Raw genomic sequence first — 23,246 nt, 5'->3', positions numbered from 1 at the left:
AACAGCTAAACTAAACGTTTCCAATGTAAATTTCCACCTTTATATAGTGTAAAAAGACATCCTGAAGCCTGGGCAGCCATTAATTTGATTGTCCAATATTTCCCTTATGAGATAATGCCTCTCATAGCAAATGTGTACAGCGCGAGCTGAAAATGCATTTACAGCACTAAAAAACCAAACTTTTATAACAGCTAAACCAAACGTTTCCAATGTAAATTTCCACCTTTATATAGTGTAAAAAGACATCCTGAAGCCTGGGCAGTCATTAATTTGATTGTCCAATATTTCCCTTATGAGATAATGCCTCTCATAGCAAATGTGTACAGCGCGAGCTGAAAATGCATTTACAGCACTAAAAAACCAAACTTTTATAACAGCTAAACCAAACGTTTCCAATGTAAATTTCTACCTTTATATAGTGTAGAAAGGCATCCTGAAGCCTGGAAAGTCATTAATTTGATTGTCCAGTATTTCCTTCATGAGATATTGCAACACTTAGAAAAAGTGTACAGGCCAGCAGACAATGAATTTTCAGCACTAAAAAAACGAAACTTCATTAACAGCTAAACTAAACGTTTCCAATGTAAATTTCCACCTTTATATAGTGTAAAAAGACATCCTGAAGCCTGGGCAGTCATTAATTTGATTGTCCAATATTTCCCTTACGAGATAATGCCTCTCATAGCAAATGTGTACAGCGCGAGCTGAAAATGCATTTACAGCACTAAAAAACCAAACTTTTATAACAGCTAAACCAAACGTTTCCAATGTAAATTTCCACCTTTATATAGTGTAAAAAGACATCCTGAAGCCTGGGCAGTCATTAATTTGATTGTCCAATATTTCCCTTATGAGATAATGCCTCTCATAGCAAATGTGTACAGCGCGAGCTGAAAATGCATTTACAGCACTAAAAAACCAAACTTTTATAACAGCTAAACCAAACGTTTCCAATGTAAATTTCCACCTTTATATAGTGTAGAAAGGCATCCTGAAGCCTGGAAAGTCATTAATTTGATTGTCCAGTATTTCCTTCATGAGATATTGCAACACTTAGAAAAAGTGTACAGCGCCAGCAGACAATGAATTTTCAGCACTAAAAAAACGAAACTTCATTAACAGCTAAACCAAACGTTTCCAATGTAAATTTCCACATTTATAGAGTGTAAAAAGGCATCCTGAAGCCTGGGAAGTAATTAATTTGATTGTCCAGTATTTCCCTTATGAGATAATGCCTCTCATAGCAAATGTGTACAGCGCGAGCTGAAAATGCATTTACAGCACTAAAAAACCAAACTTTTATAACAGCTAAACCAAACGTTTCCAATGTAAATTTCCACCTTTATATAGTGTAAAAAGACATCCTGAAGCCTGGGCAGTCATTAATTTGATTGTCCAATATTTCCCTTATGAGATAATGCCTCTCATAGCAAATGTGTACAGCGCGAGCTGAAAATGCATTTTCAGCACTAAAAAACCAAACTTTTATAACAGCTAAACCAAACGTTTCCAATGTAAATTTCTACCTTTATATAGTGTAGAAAGGCATCCTGAAGCCTGGAAAGTCATTAATTTGATTGTCCAGTATTTCCTTCATGAGATATTGCAACACTTAGAAAAAGTGTACAGGCCAGCAGACAATGAATTTTCAGCACTAAAAAAACGAAACTTCATTAACAGCTAAACTAAACGTTTCCAATGTAAATTTCCACCTTTATATAGTGTAAAAAGACATCCTGAAGCCTGGGCAGTCATTAATTTGATTGTCCAATATTTCCCTTATGAGATAATGCCTCTCATAGCAAATGTGTACAGCGCGAGCTGAAAATGCATTTACAGCACTAAAAAACCAAACTTTTATAACAGCTAAACCAAACGTTTCCAATGTAAATTTCCACCTTTATATAGTGTAAAAAGACATCCTGAAGCCTGGGCAGTCATTAATTTGATTGTCCAATATTTCCCTTATGAGATAATGCCTCTCATAGCAAATGTGTACAGCGCGAGCTGAAAATGCATTTACAGCACTAAAAAACCAAACTTTTATAACAGCTAAACCAAACGTTTCCAATGTAAATTTCCACCTTTATATAGTGTAGAAAGGCATCCTGAAGCCTGGAAAGTCATTAATTTGATTGTCCAGTATTTCCTTCATGAGATATTGCAACACTTAGAAAAAGTGTACAGCGCCAGCAGACAATGAATTTTCAGCACTAAAAAAACGAAACTTCATTAACAGCTAAACCAAACGTTTCCAATGTAAATTTCCACATTTATAGAGTGTAAAAAGGCATCCTGAAGCCTGGGAAGTAATTAATTTGATTGTCCAGTATTTCCCTTATGAGATAATGCCTCACATAGCAAATGTGTCCAGTGCGAGCTGAAAATGCATTTTCAGCACTAAAAAACCAAACTTTTATAACAGCTAAACCAAACGTTTCCAATGTAAATTTCCACCTTTATATAGTGTAAAAAGACATCCTGAAGCCTGGGCAGTCATTAATTTGATTGTCCAGTATTTCCCTTATGAGATAATGCCTCACATAGCAAATGTGTACAGCGCGAGCTGAAAATGCATTTACAGCACTAAAAAAACAAACTTTTATAACAGCTAAACTAAACGTTTCCAATGTAAATTTCCACCTTTATATAGTGTAAAAAGACATCCTGAAGCCTGGGCAGTCATTAATTTGATTGTCCAATATTTCGCTTATGAGATAATGCCTCTCATAGCAAATGTGTACAGCGCGAGCTGAAAATGCATTTACAGGACTAAAAACCCAAACTTTTATAACAGCTAAACCAAACGTTTCCAATGTAAATTTCCACCTTTATATAGTGTAGAAAGGCATCTTGAAGCCTGGAAAGTCATTAATTTGATTGTCCAGTATTTCCTTCATGAGATATTGCAACACTTAGAAAAGGTGTACAGCGCCAGCAGACAATGAATTTTCAGCACTAAAAAAACGAAACTTCATTAACAGCTAAACCAAACGTTTCCAATGTAAATTTCCACATTTATAGAGTGTAAAAAGGCATCCTGAAAGCCTGGGAAGTCATTAATTTGATTGTCCAGTATTTCCCTTATGAGATAATGCCTCACATAGCAAATGTGTACAGTGCGAGCTGAAAATGCATTTTCAGCACTAAAAAACCAAACTTTTATAACAGCTAAACCAAACGTTTCCAATGTAAATTTCCACCTTTATATAGTGTAAAAAGACATCCTGAAGCCTGGGCAGTCATTAATTCGATTGTCCAATATTTCCTTTATGAGATAATGCCTCTCATAGCAAATGTGTACAGCGCGAGCTGAAAATGCATTTACAGCACTAAAAAACCAAACTTTTATAACAGCTAAACCAAACGTTTCCAATGTAAATTTCCACCTTTATATAGTGTAAAAAGGCATCCTGAAGCCTGGAAAGTCATTAATTTGATTGTCCAGTATTTCCTTCATGAGATAATGCCTCACATAGCAAATGTGTACAGTGCGAGCTGAAAATGCATTTTCAGCACTAAAAAACCAAACTTTTATAACAGCTAAACCAAACGTTTCCAATGTAAATTCCACCTTTATATAGTGTAAAAAGACATCCTGAAGCCTGGGCAGTCATTAATTTGATTGTCCAATATTTCCCTTTTGAGATAATGCCTCTCATAGCAAATGTGTACAGCGCGAGCTGAAAATGCATTTACAGCACTAAAAAACCAAACTTTTATAACAGCTAAACCAAACGTTTCCAATGTAAATTTCCACCTTTATATAGTGTAAAAAGGCATCCTGAAGCCTGGAAAGTCATTAATTTGATTGTCCAGTATTTCCTTCATGAGATAATGCCTCACATAGCAAATGTGTACAGTGCGATCTGAAAATGCATTTTCAGCACAAAAAACCAAACTTTTATAACAGCTAAACCAAACGTTTCCAATGTAAATTCCACCTTTATATAGTGTAAAAAGACATCCTGAAGCCTGGGCAGTCATTAATTTGATTGTCCAGTATTTCCCTTATGAGATAATGCCTCACATAGCAAATGTGTACAGTGCGAGCTGAAAATGCATTTTCAGCACTAAAAAAACCAAACTTTTATAACAGCTAAACCAAACGTTTCCAATGTAAATTTCCACCTTTATATAGTGTAAAAAGACATCCTGAAGCCTGGGCAGTCATTAATTTGATTGTCCAATATTTCCCTTATGAGATAATGCCTCTCATAGCAAATGTGTACAGCGCGAGCTGAAAATGCATTTACAGCACTAAAAAACCAAACTTTTATAACAGCTAAACCAAACGTTTCCAATGTAAATTTCCACCTTTATATAGTGTAGAAAGGCATCCTGAAGCCTGGAAAGTCATTAATTTGATTGTCCAGTATTTCCTTCATGAGATATTGCAACACTTAGAAAAAGTGTACAGCGCCAGGAGACAATGAATTTTCAGCACTAAAAAAAACGAAACTTCATTAACAGCTAAACTAAACGTTTCCAATGTAAATTTCCACCTTTATATAGTGTAAAAAGACATCCTGATGCCTGGGCAGTCATTAATTTGATTGTCCAATATTTCCCTTATGAGATAATGCCTCTCATAGCAAATGTGTACAGCGCGAGCTGAAAATGCATTTACAGCACTAAAAAACCAAACTTTTATAACAGCTAAACCAAAACTGGGTTTAGCTAGTCAGTAAAACACTCTTTATAGTGTAGCAACGTTAGTAACGCTAAATTCTTACCTAGTTTATGAGACGAGTGCTATACTTGACTATTTTTTGTAATTTATTATTTTTTTTTTTTTTTAATGCTTTATAGAGCAAATTGCACCTATGACAGTTGTTATTACCACAGAAGCCATCTCAAATGGTTGCAAACTCTGAGGGTGACTTTGAACCGGAAGTCCCGCCTCAATCGTCATCTGATTGACAGCGGAATCCTGGAGCCAGAGAAGAGAAAAGAATCAGACACGAAGTTGAAGAAGCGAAAAAAAATAAACATCGAATCTTAAAGTTCTCGCAACGAGGGTGACTGTTGGGGTCTGGAGAAGTGACCGGGAGATGGGGAGCCCCGTATTTTGGTCTTGGTAAGAGGGTAACTCACTTGATGTTGACGAGGGAACCTATGCCGCTATGCTATATACCGGCGTGAGAAAACTACGGCCTGGGGGCCACATGCGGCCCGTTAAACGTTTTAATCCGGCCCGCCGAATTTGAAAAAAAAAAAAATAAACCTTGTTAATGTTTTATTTTCAAAATAGTGTGGTTTTTCAAAGACAAGCTTTTGTTCACTTTCATTTAAAATTAAATGTATTTTTTTTCTCAGATGAGATGAGGTTACCAAAACACTCCATCCATCTGCTCCTGGTCCAGCCCCTCTGTCAAATTTTAGAACCCATTGTGGCCCGCCAATAAAAAAGTTTTCCCACCCCTGCTATATACTATAAGCTATGTTAATGTCGTCAGGCCATTATAGAGTATTTCTTCTGACATTTTGAAGGAGAAATAATACTCAACGTTTTATTTTTTTATGATGTTTGAGGCATTCTGACTGAAATACAGTTAAATTGAGGTTACCAGTAGTCATTTCCATTACCTGTAAATGTAAATTAGAATGTAACTTACTACAGTGAACCCTCGGTTATCGCGGTTAATGGGGACCGAGACCACCCGCGAAAACTGAAAATCCGCGAAGTAGCGGCGCACCTTCAAAAATGCTTAAAAAAAAAAAGTGCGAAGTAGCGGCGCACCTTCAAAAATGCTTAAAAAAAAAAAGTGCGAAGTAGCGGCGCACCTTCAAAAATGCTTAAAAAAATAAATAAATAAAATAATATATATATATATATATATATATATATATATATACGGGTAGAGAGAGAGAGGGTGAAATTCATGTTATAACAAAAAAAAAAATTATTAAAACATTTTTTTATTCCCCAGCCATTATTTTTGTATTTATTCAATTACTTCTTTTTGTATTTATTTAATTACTTCGACTTTTACCTGCTGGTACGCCGTCCGGTGTGCCCTGGCATTCTTCATTTATTTATTCATTTATTCATTCATAACTGACAGCCTCGCGCTCCGCTCATGCCCGGGCGGAAGGTGTTCCTCTTCGGCTTAACAACCACGCACGCCGGCCGGTCTCCTCCGGAGCTCTCGCACGGTCCCGAACGGAGCGAAATGTCGCCCCGCTAGTGCCCGGGCGGAAGTTGTTCCTCTTCGGCTTAACTGCCACGCACGCTGGCCGGAGCTCTGGTACGGTCCGAACCGCGCGAAACGTCGCCCCAAATCGTGCCCGGGGGAACGTGCTCTTCTTTGTCCACTCTCCTCTTCGCCCACGTTCTTCTTCGGCGCACGCCGGCCGTCTAACCACTCCAGCGCCCCGTCGTGCCGCTCGGCGAAACTACAATGCCCCCGAATATTTTTTAGACCCGCGAAGCACTGAACCCGCGAAAGGTGAACCGCGAAGTAGCGAGGGTTCACTGTATTGCAGCCAGATACCTATAAAATGTCATTTAATTTGCACTGTTTTGATCGCCACTGTTTTGCTCATTGAACAACAAATGAAAAGATGAATCATACACAGTGTTTGTAAAGATAATTGTCAATGTTTTATTAAATGAAATTCCAATGTAAAATTGTGTAATATTGTGTTATATAATGGGTCTACAACATACATTTCTCACAGACAAGTAGAGCTTTTTCTCATGAAATGTGTTGAAAAAAAACTAACATTTGAACATTGTTTTGCGTTACAACATCCGTGTTTACTGGTCATAAATTATTAACTTAAGTTTAATATACACTACACGAGCTGGGTAGCCACCACGCCTCAACCACCATAACAAGTTCGCTAACCCTTTAAGTCGAACGAGGTAGCTAACATATCGGGTTCAATTTGTACCAAAAATATGCTGTTGTGCCTTGTGTCTCTGTATATGTCGTCATGACGTGTCATTTGACAAAGCCTTGTGTCGATGTTAGTTGTCGATGTAACAGTCTTTGTTAGATGTCAATGTATGTCTATGTTAGATCTCAATGTGTCGATGTTAGATGTCAATCTATGTGTCTATATTAGATGTGTTTATGTTAGATGTCTATGTAAATGTTTGTTAGATGTCGATGTGTGTAAGATGTCTATGTAAAGGTTGGTTAGATGTCGATGTCTATGTAAATGTTTATGATGGATGTCGATGTGTCTGTTAGATGTCCGTGTTTGTTAGATGTGATTGTAATGGTTTATGTTATAGACGTCAATGTAAGTGTCAATGTTAGATGCCCATGCATGTTTGTTAGATGTCGATATATGTGTCATTGTTACATTTCAACGTAAATGTTGTTCGTGCAAGTTTCCAGTCCTCCAGCCACGTGACATCATGCGCGTCAAAGTGATAACTCGTACATTTCACGGAGGGAAAAAAAACAGACACCATTGGTAGTTTTGACCGGGAAAAAAAAATCATTTATTTTTTTCGAACACCTCATGTCTCTTTCAGCGTAAGAATAAACATGACACGACCAAAATAAAATATACCAACACAGGCAAATATTTAAGGAGCACTCAAGAGATACACTTCAGCTCATTTAATCCCACCTATTTTTACTAACGCAAACCCTTCAATTCTAGCGCCCACAGAATAGTGTGCTATAATGCTATAAAAATATGGAGCCTTTACCTGACAGCGTTTGAATATAACTGAATTCCCATTGCTCACGAAAAACTGAGAAACTAAGAACAAACATTTCAAGCACAAGCTTGACTTGACTTCAACAGTTCTATTTTTTCTTTTGTGACAGCTCAGACATCAAAATAATGCTTTCCTTCTATAAAATAAAAACAGCATGACAAAAGGTGCTGAAATAAACTATATACGGAAGTGCGTGAGTGACAGTGTGTGCATGTGTTTTTGCAACGCATGTGTACACCCCGCCATACAAATTACACAATTCGTTGGGTATGTGGTATACACTTAAAAACAATTGCCTTGGAGCAAGTGAACACAACACGTCTCACACTGTATACATGCTGTAGAAGGGCTGGGCGATATGACCTCAAATCAATATCGCGAGAAATCGAGCAATTTTACCTCGATAACGATAAATGCACAATAAATTCCCACGTGGACTAAAATCAAAATAAATGCAGGAATTGCATATTGACTGTTTTTTTTATTGACCAACTGGTACACTTTACTTTCAATGAAAAATAAAAGTACAAAAATCATTTGTATGAACATTCCAAATAGCTTGCAGGGTTCGCGGTTAACTTTAAAAACTGCTTGCCCATAGGGCAAGTGCCACTAAAATTTGCCTTGCCCGAGTGGCCAAATTACTTGCCCGACTTGGGCAAGTGACAATTTTTTTTCTCTAAGAATAAAATGTTTATGGTTGTAAAATGTGCGCCACAAATGTAAATAAACATATAATCTGATAAGCATAAATTAATCTTGTTTTCATCGTCAACCATGAAACCCTACTCACAAGAGCAAATGTATCATCCTGTGCAGTTATTGAAAATGTTAATTGTAGTTTTAATAATTAACAAATCTGCATGTTAAATTGGGAAAATGATATTACAGCAATCCAGATGATCAATTTTAAGTCCAGGAGAGCGTATTAATTGAGGAATCACATGAGTAAATTATGAGTGTGGCAAATTTGTGTATTCCTTTAAGACCAGTGCCTGTGGTGCTGCCTCCATAAGTTTCATAGCATAAACAGAACACAGTCACTGACACTATGTCAGGTCACATCATGGAGCTAATGAATTAACAGCCAATAATCAAATATTACTCCCTTCCTTACTCACAACTGAATTGTCTACTTAAAAATATTCGAGCTATTTTAGTCATGTCAGAGGAATCCGAAATGTTCGGATTTGAACGAACTCGTCGCCAATTTTCGGCCAAAATATCGTAGGTTTTTGTTGTGTTTTTCAAACTTCAAATGAGGATGCTACGACAGCGAGTTCCAATACTGCGGGATTTATTGACGTCCACTTTAACTCGACATTCACTGAACTAACTGATCCCCGTAGCGCCCGCCCATTGCCCCCGATAAGGCCAATGGACCATACCAAAACATAAGGGGTTGTCTGGGTTAAACCATCACCATACAGTGCACACAAACAGATCACACCACCGTTTTCGTCAAAATTAAAGATATTTGGCTGCTTTAAAAAATGCTTGCCCGGTCGGGCAAGTTGCCCATAATTTTACCTTGCCCGTGGCCAAATTTCACTTGCCCCGGGCAATCGGGAAGCGGTTAACCGCGAACCCTGAGCTTGCTTTGCATGACTTGAACAATGTCACAAAGAAAAAGGGTACCTCTTGCGAAATCTTTTTCTGCAAATAGATTGCGCCAAGATGCTCTCATGATGTAAATAATGGCAAATAAAAAAACGCTAAATAAAATGAAAGAAAATGTCAATGCAAGCCAAATAAACAAGTGGGTATTATCGGGGAAAATGTGCCGTCTCGAGTACTCTGCTGCGCAGTCGCCACTTGTCATCTATGTAATGCACAGTTAGGCTCAATCAGGGATCCATGTTGCGACCCGACCACAAGTCGGATGTAGATGCAAAATGCTTGACATGTCTAAGCTCCCGGCCCGATGTAGTCCATATCGGGAAATACGGCTTTCATGAAGCGTTTAAATCCTGTGCGCGCCACGTAACTAGAGGAGCTTTATCTTTAGCTATGTGCTAAGCTATCGCGTCCACCTCTGAGACGTTCTCTCGTATGGTGTCGCCTCCGTTCATGGGCTGTTGTCACTTGTCGAACCTTGCTTCTCACTTTGAACTTTCAGCACAGCATGGTTGTGTTGTGGGTGGTGAGAAAGCTTCTGGATTTGAATCGCCAGCAACGAGAGCAACAGACGGGTGGAGTCACATGACTAGAGGCGCTGTAGCGGTCTTAAAGGGGCATGAACATTGCCGCAGACAAAAGGCTTTTCTTTTTTTATTCATCGAATTTACCGACATGGGCAAAATGATTTCGGTCATTGTAATAAATTTCGGTAACGGTAAATTTTCGGTTTATCGCCCAGCCCTATGCTGTAGCATGGCTTTTTTTGCCGTGGGTGTCAAATATTTTACTTTGTTTTCAGAGTGCTTACAGACCTCTTGGTTTTGCCTCAAAATAATTGTCTGCAAAGCAGTCTGTGCCATCCGCATCATTGATGTGCAGGAGTAGCTTGTTGGTAATAAATAGCTGCAAGAAGTCCGCTGTTTGCCGCAGCATCCAGTGGTCCAGCGCTCGCAGTGAAAGTCTTGTCTGGCAGCCCGAACCATCCCCAAACATTTCGAGATGCACGCCCACTAAATTCCAGAAATATAAACATGGACAAACTTGACATTCTTCCAGATTCTGTCTCTTTGCATTGTTTTGAAGTTACTCCTGCAACTTTTCCACTTCTTCGATCCTCCCCATTGTCTGAAAAAGAAGTGTATATTTTGATTTGAAATAATGACCTCAACATACCAATACATTTGTTTATCATCTGAACTGGATTATTTTGAAACAACATTTGGGTTGGACATCTGGGATTTGTTGTTGTGTATATTCAGAGTAATCCTTTTCTTGTATATAGCTAAAGCAATAGTCGCTGGCCTTGAAAATGGGTACAAGACTTGACCAAATTAAGATGCCATAAGGTCTAATTTGCCCCTTCTCTACCACAACTGATTTAGAGGCCATTAGTAACAGATTTGAGAAGACCACTTTTAAAGATATGAAGCCAGAGCTCGGCACCGGACCCATTTTAATTATTTATTATAATTTTAATGTATTATTGAGCAAATGACACAATATGTCAGTAGTGATTACCACAGAAGTCATGTCAAAATAGTGCAAATTCTGAGGTCGACTTCAAATCAGACAGGCGGAGACGAGCGCCAGAGAAGAGATGAGAATCAGAAGAGATGTTGAAGAAGCTAATAACAAAAAAAACAAAAAAACACATCAAATCTCCATGTAGTAGCAACGGGGATGGCTCATGGGGTCAGGAGAAGTGAGCGGGAGATGGGGAGTATGAGGTGCCGTTGGGGACAAAAGTCAGGAATCGCTTCACACTTCTGAAATGCACTCTTACACACCAGTGAAATTGTTGTTGCTCATGCATACTTATGAAACGCTATCATACATACGAGTGAAACGCTCTCATACACACTAGTGAAATAGTTGTTGCTCATACACTCGTCAAATGCGCTCATACACATAGGTGAAACATTCTCATACACACCAGTGAAAGGCGCTCAGGCACAATTGTGAAATTATTGTTATTCATAAATACAACTGAAACATGCTCATGCCCATACACGAGTGAAATGCTTTCATACAAACACCCACACTGTTGAAAATGCTGTCATGAACACAAGATCGCTTACAAATACTAAAATGTAAAAATTAATCATTTATTTAGCAGGGATGCATGGTGGGCGACTTGTTAGCACGATGGTCTCACAATGCAGAGGTCGCGGGATTGATTCCGGCTTTCCTGTTTGGAGTTTGCATGTTTCCCACACGCCTGCGTGGGTTCTCCGGTTTCCTCCCACATTCCAAACACATGCATGGCAGGTTGTTTGGACACCCTAAATTGGTGTGAGTGTGAGCGCGGATGGTTGTTTGTCTTTGTGTGACCTGCGATTGGCTGGCAACCAGTTTAGGGTGTACCCCACCTACTGCCCCAAGATAGCTGGGATATGCTCCAGCACCCCCCGCAACCCTTGTGAGGAGAAGCCGTACAGATAATGGATGGTGGGATGGCATTCATAATGGACGGCCGCCACGGTGGGCGACTTGTGAGCACGATGGTCTCACAATGCAGAGGTTGTGGGATCGATTCCGGCTCCGGCCTTCCTGTGTAGAGTTTGCATGTTCTCCCAAGCCTGCGTAGTTTTCTCTGAGTTCGCCGGTTTCCTCGCACATTGCAAAAACATGCATCCATTTACTCTGATGCCAATGTTTTCTGTACCTTATAGCAGATTTTTCTCTTTGCCGAAGACTATTAGCACTTGTAGAGCGAGGACCTGTGCCACAGTCGTCAACTGCACCCTAAAATCTGATCATTTTGTATTTTAGACATTACACACTACACAGTTAAAGATGGTCCAAAAAAGAAAAATGGATTAATGTATTTCAACTTACATAATACTCTTTAAAGAGCTGACCAGCTCATTCCCAGAGGTACGTATTGGGGCGTATTGGTCGTCTTTACAGAAGACTCCAGGAGGTAACTCAGGTTTGACCTTCAGCCACAACAGAGTGTTGGGTGTGAGTGCTTCCAAGTCGTTGAGGTCGGAAGATGTCCTTGTGATAGGCCTGCTGTTTATAACTGCTTCAGCCTCACCAAGCAAGGTATATTGACTTTCTTCACCCGAAATTTGTTCTTTTACAGTGACATTCAGGATTTTTCTCACAGACCAAATAAGTCGCTCACAGCTTCCTCCGTGGTGGGAACCTGCTGGGGGATTGCTATGCCACTGAATACCTTTTTGCAGCAAGTGTTTCTCGATTTACTTAGTGTTCCATTCTTTGATTGATTTCTTCATTTCACTGTCAGCTGATCTAAAGTTGGTTCCATTATCAGAATACATCTCTCTCACTTGTCCTCTTCTGACAAGAAATCTTCGGATTGCGTTGAGACAAGCATCTGTGTCACGTGAAGATGCAATTTCCAGATGTACGGCTCGTACAGCGAGACATGTAAAAATCACGCCGTATCTCTTTACTTGTCCTCTAACCCTACTTACTTAGAATGGACCAAAATAATCAACGCCAATTCTCTTGAAAGGCGGATCGTCAGGTAGCACTCTTCTGATGACTCTAGCAGCTCGAGGTATCCAAAACTGTTGATGCAGATTAGCCATCATGTGGTTCCTTCCAGCGTGAGCTGTAATCTCATGAATGTATCTCAGGACTAGCTTTGTGTTATGTGAATCCTTGGCAAGATGGCTTGCTGTTTTGCTGTTTCAGGCATGGCTGCGTGGCTCAACTGTCCACCAACCCTCATGACACCATCTTGAAGTACTATATTGAACTTGTAAAGTGGGCTACTTTTCTTCACCCTTTTTTGTTTTTCAAATATGGCTAAATCTTTTTTGAAACTTCGCCTTTGACAGTATTTCACAAGTTCTCTTTCTGCTTTATCCAAGTCGTCGCAGGTCAAATACTTTCCTTTGACAGTTCTCTTGAATAAATTCATCTTGCCTTCTTCACCTAATGTGATTAACTCCTTTCTATTTTCCTTTACTCTGTCAGTAAGTCTTTCAGCTTTAGAAACCAGGCTACGGCCTGCTTCAATGCTGTCCAAGACGAATAATGGTTCATCCACTGGCCCAGAGAATCTTTGGGCTACAGTGACTGAATTACATGCACTTGAGTCACTCATTTGACCTCCAGGTCATTAATTGGTAATTTGAAGTGGTTTTTGTGTTTAACTAAATTCCTGGACACTGCCTGATTTTTTTCAGAGCTGTACAACCACTAGAAAGGGTGGTTCCAGCAATGTGAGTTTTGCTCAGGTGGCCCAACAATGTCACAAAAACAAGTAGGGGTGTGTGTGTGTGTTTGTATAAGCTACATGTTGGGGACCAACATCGGACAGCACACCCACTGTAGGGGACCAAAATTTTTGTGGGGACCAAAAATCTGGGCCCCACAAAAAAGAGCATTGAATTCAGTGATAAGAAGCTCAGGGGGAGGTCCTGTCAAAGTTTCAGGGCTTCCCAGGAAGGTCACAAAAACAAGACGAGTGTGCTCGAAATGTGTGTGCGGAAAAATTACTCAGGATCGCTGTCTAGTGGTCGGTCCCGGTACTGCACTTACGCACACTTCACACACTCGGCTGGTCTGCGCATGTGCAGGACAGTCTGCTTTATGTCAGGCAGCCACCCTCCCCTCCCCCACAGCCCAACCCGAAAAATTGAGATGTTAGTTAAGTATTTATTCCTATTATTGAGTGAGATTACATATTTTTACTTGGCAGCTGGCACAACAGCTAAGCTTGGAGCACAGTTATTGCAAAATAAAATAAATAAACAGTAACAACAATAACGATTGTTAATATTGTTATACTTTATAGCGTAACCTATTTATACTAATTTTCTGTATGCAATTTCAAGTGCAACTAATATAGTTGTGCATATAGATAGCCACCAAACTCCATACATTAGATAAAAATAAGAGCCACGATGTTAACCAATTAACAGTTCAAGAAAAAAGCAGACATCCAAGAACTTGCTTTGTTACTTTTGCGTGGCCAGAACTACAAACCCCAAAGCAGAGCAAACCCAAAACATCAGAGAAAGTACAATACTTTTGTCAAGGAGTGGTGCTGCTGCTTTGCGATCGCTGCCACCATAGTGAACGCGCTCCCACATTCGTGCACACGCACGCATGCCACACACCTGTTTTCCACGTCCTGTCAGTCCACTCCGTCGGTCCGCATTTATTTCGTTGGTCAGCCATCACGGTTGGGTGCGCACTAGATCGCTGTTAAACCATCTTCTACGCCACAGTCCTCGTGTTCAACAAACATTTCTCCCGAATTCGCCTACCATGCACAACTCTCCACTTTCAAACCGAGCGCCGCTGTTACTTCCGGGTTTTTAGCGCCAAGCACTTGACGCTAGCGTGTGACGTCATGGCGAAATACTAGGTTTTAAAATAAAAATTTTCTTTTTTTTGTACAGTCTAAGTGCATGGGGTTATGATAGATCGAATGAGTATACCTTTATGTACTCACTAACATTTATGTTGATCATAAAATGTTGTTTTGATGAAGAAAACTGTTATTTTTTAGAATCAATTGGCTTAGGGCACTTGGGCAAACTACGGCCCGGGGGCCACTTGTGGCCCGTTAAACGTTTCAATCCAGCCCCCCAAACTTGAAAAAAATTAAATGAATAAGCCTTGTTAATGGTTTATTTTCTAAATACTGTGGTTTTTCAAAGACATATATATTGTTGTAACGCTTTTGTTCACTTTCGTTTAAAATTAAATGTATTTTAGGACTCATTGTGCCCCCCCCCTCCCAATCAAAAAGTTTGCCCATCCCTGGCATAGTGGATGGGCCGAGGAGTTTAAAAGGCACACATCATGCATTTTTCAGTCAGTTTTAGCCAGGGCTTGGTATGGGGAAGACCAGCTGGTTTACATGTAATCATTAAATTTTCCCAAGTTTTATTTAAGTTAATTGGACAAAACAAAAAAAACGCAATATTCTTCTGCCAGAGAGTATGTAATATTCTTCTGCCATTTTATTGTAGAGGGCCATTTTGAGCCCCTAACAATATTATTCAACCAAGAGATCATGAGTCGTCGCCCACTTACTTTCTGAAGTCAGCTGGGATGTCACGGCTGTGACCCTCGTGAGGATAAAGTGGTTCAGATGGAAAAGTAGGACTAAGGGCTTTTTCTCAGGTTTCCATGCGCAAATCCATGTATATTAGGTTAATTGGAGACTCTAAATTCTCTACTCATCAAATGACATTCGTGACCCTGATGGATAGATAAAATAGATTATTAATCTGCCATGGGAAGTCCAAGGTGTCTGGTAGAAAGAAATGCATTCATACACTCATTACACAGTCAACCAAGCAAAGACACAAAGCCTAGGGCAGGGGCGGGCAAACTTTTTGATTGGAGGACCACAATGGGTTCTAAAATATGACAGAGGGGCCGGACCAGGAGCAGATGGATGGAGTGTTTTGGAAACCTCACCTCATCTGAGAAAAAAAATACATTTAATTTTAAATGAAAGTGAATAAAAGCATTCCAACAATAATATTTGTCTTTGAAAACCACAGTGTTTAGAAAATAAAACATTAACAAGGTTTATTCATTAAATTTTTTTCAAGTTCGGCGGCCCGGATTAAAACTTAACGGGCCGCATGTGGCCCCCGGGCCGTAGTTTGCCCTCGCCTGGCCTAGGGCATAAACACATACATGTAATATCCAATCCGCTTATTCTCACAAGGATAGCGTGCTGGAGCCTACCCAGCTGTCAACGGACAGTAGGCGGGGCACACCCTGAAGTGGTTGCCAGCCAATCGCAGGGCACGCAAAGACGAACAACCATCTGCGCTCAAACTCACTCACAAATGCAACCTCCACACAGGAAAGCTGGGTCCCGGGATCGAACCCTGCACCTTGGGACTGCGAGCCGGATGTCCTAACCAGTCTTAACTCATTAAATACCAGCCATTTTCACTGGAGCAACCCGCTCAATCCCAGCGTTTTCCTGGGTTTTGACTAATATTGCAAGGCCCACAGAATATAGTATTCTAATGCTATATAGACATGGAGCACACCCGAAGAAAGATGAGACTCTCTTCTTTCAACAGAAAAAAATGTTTGTTCCTATCTTTTTCCATTCTTGAGCAATCGGCATTTGAAAATAGCTAAATTTCATGAAAACTCCAATCCCTGGGGAAAAAACTGAGAAAATGAGCTTTTTGTAAACTGATGCATTTTGACCATAATTTGAATTTTGACACTTATTTATGGCTTTTATGACACCTCTAACATCTAAATAATGCATGCCTTCTATAAAATAACAAAAAAAAGCACAAAAAATGTTTTTGATAAAATAAATTTATTTGCACATAACACTAAAGGACTGAACTGTTGAACTATGTACAAAAATGAAATACATCAGTGTCATACATACTTTTTTTTTGTGTGATATAAAATAAAACAGTTGCCTTGATGCAAGGGCACACAACATAGTTCACACCACATTCTTGTTTCACTCCGTTTGCCTTTGCACAAACAGACCCGACACTTTCGTTGTGGTCTGGCTTTGCTGGTCCGTGGAAAATAGGCGAGCTTGTGTTTGTCCACTGGGGTTTGTGTGAAAATAATTGTCTGGGAAGTGATTGCTGGCATCCGCGATGTGCTGCAGAAGCTCATCCGTGAGAAACAGCTGCAGGAAATCAGCTGGCTCCTCAGACTCCAAATGGGCAGCGGCATTCAGTGGTCCAGGGGTTGCTGTAAAGTCGATTTTCCTCGGTTGCCATCCAGTGTGACGCCATCCGGAACCACTGCTTCCTGATGCACAACCTGTAAATTACAGAAATACAAACAATTGGAAATATATATTTATTGCTGCATTTTATTGCTGGCGTGTGAAGTTTCATATTATAATTTACCTTTCTTTACACCAACAAGACGAGGAGGAACTTTCTTGCCGCGGGATGCACAATCTGTGAATTTTAGAAAGTATGCATGATTACCACACCATTCAGTATTGTTGTTTCCTCGTCGGGGAGGAGATGCGCTCGCGCGTAACTGCACATTTACGCGACATTTTCTGCCCGCAAGATGCATGATATGTACAATAAAAGCATGAGGGCTAAAACCACATGTTCAATGGTAACTTGCGAGCGTTTACTTCCTCGTCGGCGAGGACTTACGCTCGCGTGTAATTGTGCAATAGGCGCCCGGACGAGAAAGTCAGCGAGCAAGCTTGCGTCTAACTGCACATTTACGCGACATTTTCTGCCCGCAAGATGCATGATATGTACAATAAAAGCATGAGGGCTAAAACCACATGTTTAATGGTAACTTGCGAGCGTTTACTTCCTCGTCGGCGAGGACTTACGCTCGCGTGTAATTGTGCAATAGAGGCGGCCGGATGAGGAAGTCAGCGAGCAAGCTCGCGTCTAACTGCACATTTACGCGACATTTTCTGCCCGCAAGATGCATGATATGTACAATAAAAGCATGAGGGGTAAAACCACATGTTCAATGGTAACTTGCGAGCGCTTACCTCCTCGTTCGGGGGGATCTGGTGAGGACTCTCAGCTGCTTTGGCTATTGTCCGAAGGCAGGCGATGCAGGCCGCAAGGCACGCGCACCCTCTTTAGACGCCGTTTTGTTGTGACGACGACGAAGCGTCATCCTCTCAACCAAAGCGTCTCCATCGCCTTGATGCTTTTAGGAAGCTTTTTTTTAAAAAAAAAGCATTCCTCGATCGTCATTTGCTTGGAGGATTTCATTGCTAACGCTACTAATGCGACTGCTGCTAGTGCTGCCGATGCTGCTGCTACCCACGCTGCTCTCCACACTTATAAGTCTACCCCAGGATCCCGCCCCCCCATTTGTACCTCTGGCGCAGATTCAAGGCGGATCTTTTGCACCTCTGCCCCCTGCTGGGTGATTTTTACATGATTCACAATGCGGACAAGGCTGATTCTCAGTCAGAGGTTGCATCAGACCCTTATGTACACTATGACGTAAAAAAGACAGGAAACGTACTTATACGTCTTTGGTAGAGGGCGCCATTGCATTAAAAGACGTCTTTGTACGTCTAAGGGAGTAAATGAGTTGAACAAAGTACAGGGTCCTTCACCTGACTACAGATGATCTTCTGGGGACTTTATTTGGTTTTAATCACTTTTGGGGTCTGTATCTATGCACACTCCCTGGTTTTGCTACCTTCCCGGGTACCACATACACACTGCTTAGTTTCTCTGCCTTCGTGGGTACCACATACATATTGCTTGGTTTCTCTGCCTTCCTGGGTACGACATACACACTGCCTGGTTTTGCTACCTTCCTGGGTACCAGTCACACAAACGTCAGACGACTCAGCACATACCGACTGTCTCAGCACTACACACTTTCACTCCAAGGCAGTGCTGTGAACCAACTTACTGACAAGAGGTAGTATTTAGAATTTTAAAAAGTGCTTGAAAGGTTTTGTTCATGTAAAACCAACAGATTATGACATTATTATTATTATTTAAATCAGTATTAAACAGCATCAGCATAGGTTAAAGATATTATACAGACTATATACGATAAAAAAATACTAAACCACCCTTGCTTTTCCGTCATTTCTTGTATAAGTTAACACACAGATGTATAACATTTGTTTATACAAATATAACGATTAAAAAGTAGCTGATTAGAGTTTTAATTTTGTATTCATTAATCTGTAATAAAAATGGACATATTTTGGTTAATAAAATTAACAAGAAATAAAAGTAAAGGGTGTTCTAATACTTTTTTCAAGATTGTCCTAACATACATTTACTGTTTACAGTATATGTCTTCGGAAGAAGCGCAGCATTAGATTTTTTTTTTGTTCTCTCTCTTTGACTTCTGAATTTGAATTTCTGTCACAGATGTGCTTGAATTCTATTTTGGATGATTTGTGTTAAACTGCACAAATATTTGAAGAGCCATAGAATTCAAGAATCACACCAGTGCTGCTACTCCTCCGAACGGGTGAACGCCCTTGATTAACAACCTGCGTTGAGGTGGCTTTTGAGATTCGTGGTGTGGGAGAAAAATCTCTGAAGGCATTCTTAGACTTCAAGAGAGGGTCCACAATTTTCAAAGATTCACTTCCGTCTGAATCAGAGGCCTCACTTGTATCCGGAATATATTCATCTCCACCGTCATCTGAGTTGGAGTAATAATGCTTCTCCATTCCAAAGTCAGCCTGTTTTTTTAATCTAAAAAACAACAACAACAACGAAATATAAAGGATAGAAGGCAGGAGACCAATAAAATATATGCAATTTGCTTGTAAGATTCCCTGAAATCTATATGGGTTGTTTACCTGTATACTTTTGGTCCTCCGGAGCCTTGGGATAGTAATATGGTCTGGGTCTGAGGCACAAAGTTCAGGGGCAGGATTTGACAATGATTCGTCAGAATCTGTGTCGTTATTCCAAGGAAGATTCAGCCCATATTTTTTGTCCAAGGGAGGAGACTGGGTTGCATCAGAGTCCAAGAGAAAATTGAGAACCCATTAAATACTTAATCCCCAGAGGAATCTGCACAGAAAAAGGTCTTAATTCTATTTGAAAAAAAAAAAAAACTAAAATATTGATGAATGATATTATGACAAAATAATGTCATAAAATTAGAATGATTTTAGGAAATTATTTGCAAAACCAAAACATTGTGGTACGATAATAATGCATATAATTATTCTACGCAGCTATATTTAACAAAAACACTTAATTGACCGTAACAAAAAGCTCCCGGGAGGAAAACTACATTAAATGTTTTTTTAACAGGGCAGTGAAAATATTGGAAAATAAAAAAAATAATGAATAAAATAATACGAAAAAAGAATTCAATGTGTATCGATGGACCCATATGAAATACTTATATCGCTATGTACTTATCAGCCATATCGCCCAGCCCAATATGTAACTGCAACTTCAAAACCTCGGGCCATAACAGGATTGTAACATGGGATGCATATCTTCATTCCTAAATTTGTAGATCCTGAGGAGGCTGCTCAATGGTCCTGGTAATGTAAACCTCAACCAATTCGGTCACAGCCAATGTTCTCCATCCTTGTTAAGAAGTTTTGAAATGATTTAATAGATATACTATTGCAAACTATACCAGAATTTTATACATTTTAAACTTTTGATCACAATTTTACCTATTTTCTAAAAATCTGAAGAATCCACATGCCAAATCACCTGCTGTGGACACATAGGTTCTGTTCTGACAGATAATTCAGTTACAGGTTGTGTACTTAAAGCCAATAAGAGGGCAATGCAGCAGTCGACAGCCTGACGAAAGCTTAAGTCTCCCAATGAGAGAACTGTAGTGTCTGGTAGGTTCTTAGATTGTAACATAGTAAAGACATACACTACGCATAACTGTATATCATATGATGATGAGGGAAAATATTATTAGCTACGATTTATGTCCAGATATATTAGAAAACTTGTCCAACCAGCACAGGTCTATCTAACTGTAATTTTAACATCTCAAGACACGACAGGATGACCACATGATACGCATACCTCCTTTTCAGAGTCTGTCAAACCTTGAGAAGGCTGCTTCGATGTTCTGGTGGCATCAACCTCAGCCGATTCAGTCATTGTCGGTTGTCCTCCATCCTAATGAACAAGTTGAATATTAATTTAATGAATTCAAAAAAAGAAAATGGATCAGAATTTTACACATTTTAACGAACAAGTTCACGAATGAAACAAAACCAATTACTTTAGCGCATGACAATTAATCTTCAGTAGAGATATGTTGTGACTGATATTTCAGTCACAGGTTGTCTTTTGAACGCCACCAGGGCCGCAATGGAGCACAGGACAGCCAAAAGTCTTCTTGTCGGACAGCTGTAGTGGCTGGTAGGTTCTAAGATTATAACATAGTAAAGGCACATACAACTCCTAACTGTATTTCATATGATAATGAAGGAAAAGATGATTAGCTATGATTTATGTCAACAATAAAAATGGCTCTACGGGGGCCCCACGAACGCAAACCTGACAGTTGGGTGTCAGATGGCCAACATACCTGACTCGCAATTCAACTCAACTGGACCCCACAACACAAGAAAAAGCTGAGTGAGCCTCAAACCAGACATACACATTCACTGACAAATATCCTGTGACACCAGATATATTAGAAGTCTTGTCTAATCAGCACACGTCTATCTAACTGCAATTTTAACATCTCGAGACACGACAGGATGAGCACACGATACGCATACCTCCATTTCTGAGTCTGTAAAGCCTGGAGGAGGCTGCTTCGATGTTTTAGTAGCATCATAAATTTATTGAATTAATTATATTTGAGGTTGGATTAGATTTTTACACATTTTAAGCCTTAGCCACCCAAAACAAAACATAAGCTCATGAATGAAATAAAACTAATTAATTTCGCCCATGCCAATTAATCTTCTGTAGACACGTGTTGTGACCAGTGTTGTTTTTGGCAGGCATTTTAGATTTTGTCCAAGTCATTTGGACAAAGTGCTGATTTGTTTACATCACATTTAGTCATCCCAATTCGTTATAGTTTTAGTCCAGTTTTAGTCAACGAAAACTAAAAAAAGGGTTTTAGTCCAGTTTTAATCGACGGAAACGCAAAAAAAGTTTTACCCTAGTTTTCGTCAATTTATTCACAAAGGTTTTAGTCCAAGCGGCACGGTGGCCCAACTGGTTAGCATGATGGCCTCACAATATTGAGGTCGTAGGTACGATTCTGGCTCCGGCCTTCCTGCGTGGGTTTCCTCTGGGTAATCCGGTTTCCTCCCATATTCTTAAAACATGCATGGCAAGTTGCTTGGACACTCTAATTGCCCCGAGGCATGAGTGTGAGCGTGGATGGTTGTTCGTCTATGCATGTCCTGCGATTGGCTGGACACCAATTCAGGGTGTACCTCGCCTACTGCCGAAGACAGCTGGGATAGGCTCCAACACCCCCCGCGACCCTAGTGAGGAGAAGCGGTACAGATAACGGATGGATGGATGGATGGATGGGTTTAAGTCCATTTGAGTTAAAACAAGGCATTCAAGGTTTCCACCCAATAACAAAGACTTTTGGATGGACTACTAAGGATTCTTCATTACAAACAGAAAAAAGTGGCAACAGTGGAATCAATACTCACTACTCCAAAATAAGCAGAGAAGCAAAACATTTTGTTGGGCAACTGTTGTGGCTTTATTTCACTAAAAGCAACATAAAATAATTTATGAACCACATGCTAACAATTTTGTCTAGTCAACGAAAAAAATTCATGTACATCACGTCATGTTTTCGTCATAAAAGAACCTCGTATAGCTTGTCATCGTCATTAAAAAAGGGGCGTTAACGAAGTATTTTCGTCATAGTCATCAGTGACGAAAACAACACTGGTTGTGACTGATATTTCAGTCCCAGGTTGTCTCCTGAACACCACCAATTGGGCAAGGGAGCGCAGGAAAGCCTGGGGTCTTCTATTTTTACAGTATAGAAAGGCTAAATATCAAATTGAAACAGTGTTTTATATCATGAATATACAGGGTTGGTGCTGGTTCTGGTAGGGAAACCACAACATAAAGATGTCCTTAATTAGTCCCACAATGGGGATATTTGCAATATGGCATATGATGGCCTAACAGGGCCACCGCCCAGAAAGGAGTAACGCAGAACTTTGTAATACTGTCACTCCCTGACCAGTTCGTTGTTCCTGCAGAGCCAAACTTTGACTCAGACCCACAAATTTGAATTACAGATAGTGGACAATGGAGAACTCCCCCAGTCAGTCATCATGTTCAACTTCCATAGAAACTTCACATACATTTATTAGATTGCCAAACTAATTGGAAACTACATCACCAGAACACCACAAGTGGGCTCCGTTATTGTACTTAAAGATGCATCTTACAAACCTGTGTTCTCCAAGGCCAGCTGGTCCATAGTCTTAAGTTATTTCTTCGCCAACATCAATGTCTCGGAGCGCAAACAGACAGAGGTGTGGTCTGTCCTC

The 23,246-nt window shown here is 40.0% G+C and overlaps 1 long non-coding RNA gene across 1 annotated transcript; it reads right to left on the bottom strand.

Moving 5' to 3' along the window:
* Positions 1-16,799: 16,799 nt before the first annotated feature.
* Positions 16,800-18,105, bottom strand: LOC148315775 (uncharacterized). The gene is made up of 3 exons (XR_015840595.1): positions 17,769-18,105; positions 17,149-17,202; positions 16,800-17,059 (listed from the first exon to the last, which is right to left on the bottom strand). It is a non-coding gene; the product is annotated as an uncharacterized LOC148315775 (long non-coding RNA).
* Between the last annotated feature and the right edge of the window lie 5,141 nt (positions 18,106-23,246).

Source organism: Idiotropiscis lumnitzeri, unplaced genomic scaffold, assembly GCF_059441095.1.
Source record: "Idiotropiscis lumnitzeri isolate Australia: NSW breed Sydney's pygmy pipehorse unplaced genomic scaffold, RoL_Ilum_1.0 HiC_scaffold_40, whole genome shotgun sequence".
NCBI classification, from domain to species: Eukaryota; Metazoa; Chordata; class Actinopteri; order Syngnathiformes; family Syngnathidae; genus Idiotropiscis; species Idiotropiscis lumnitzeri.
The sequence above is the reverse complement of the archived record's forward strand: the minus strand, read 5'-3'. Positions and strand labels throughout refer to the sequence as shown.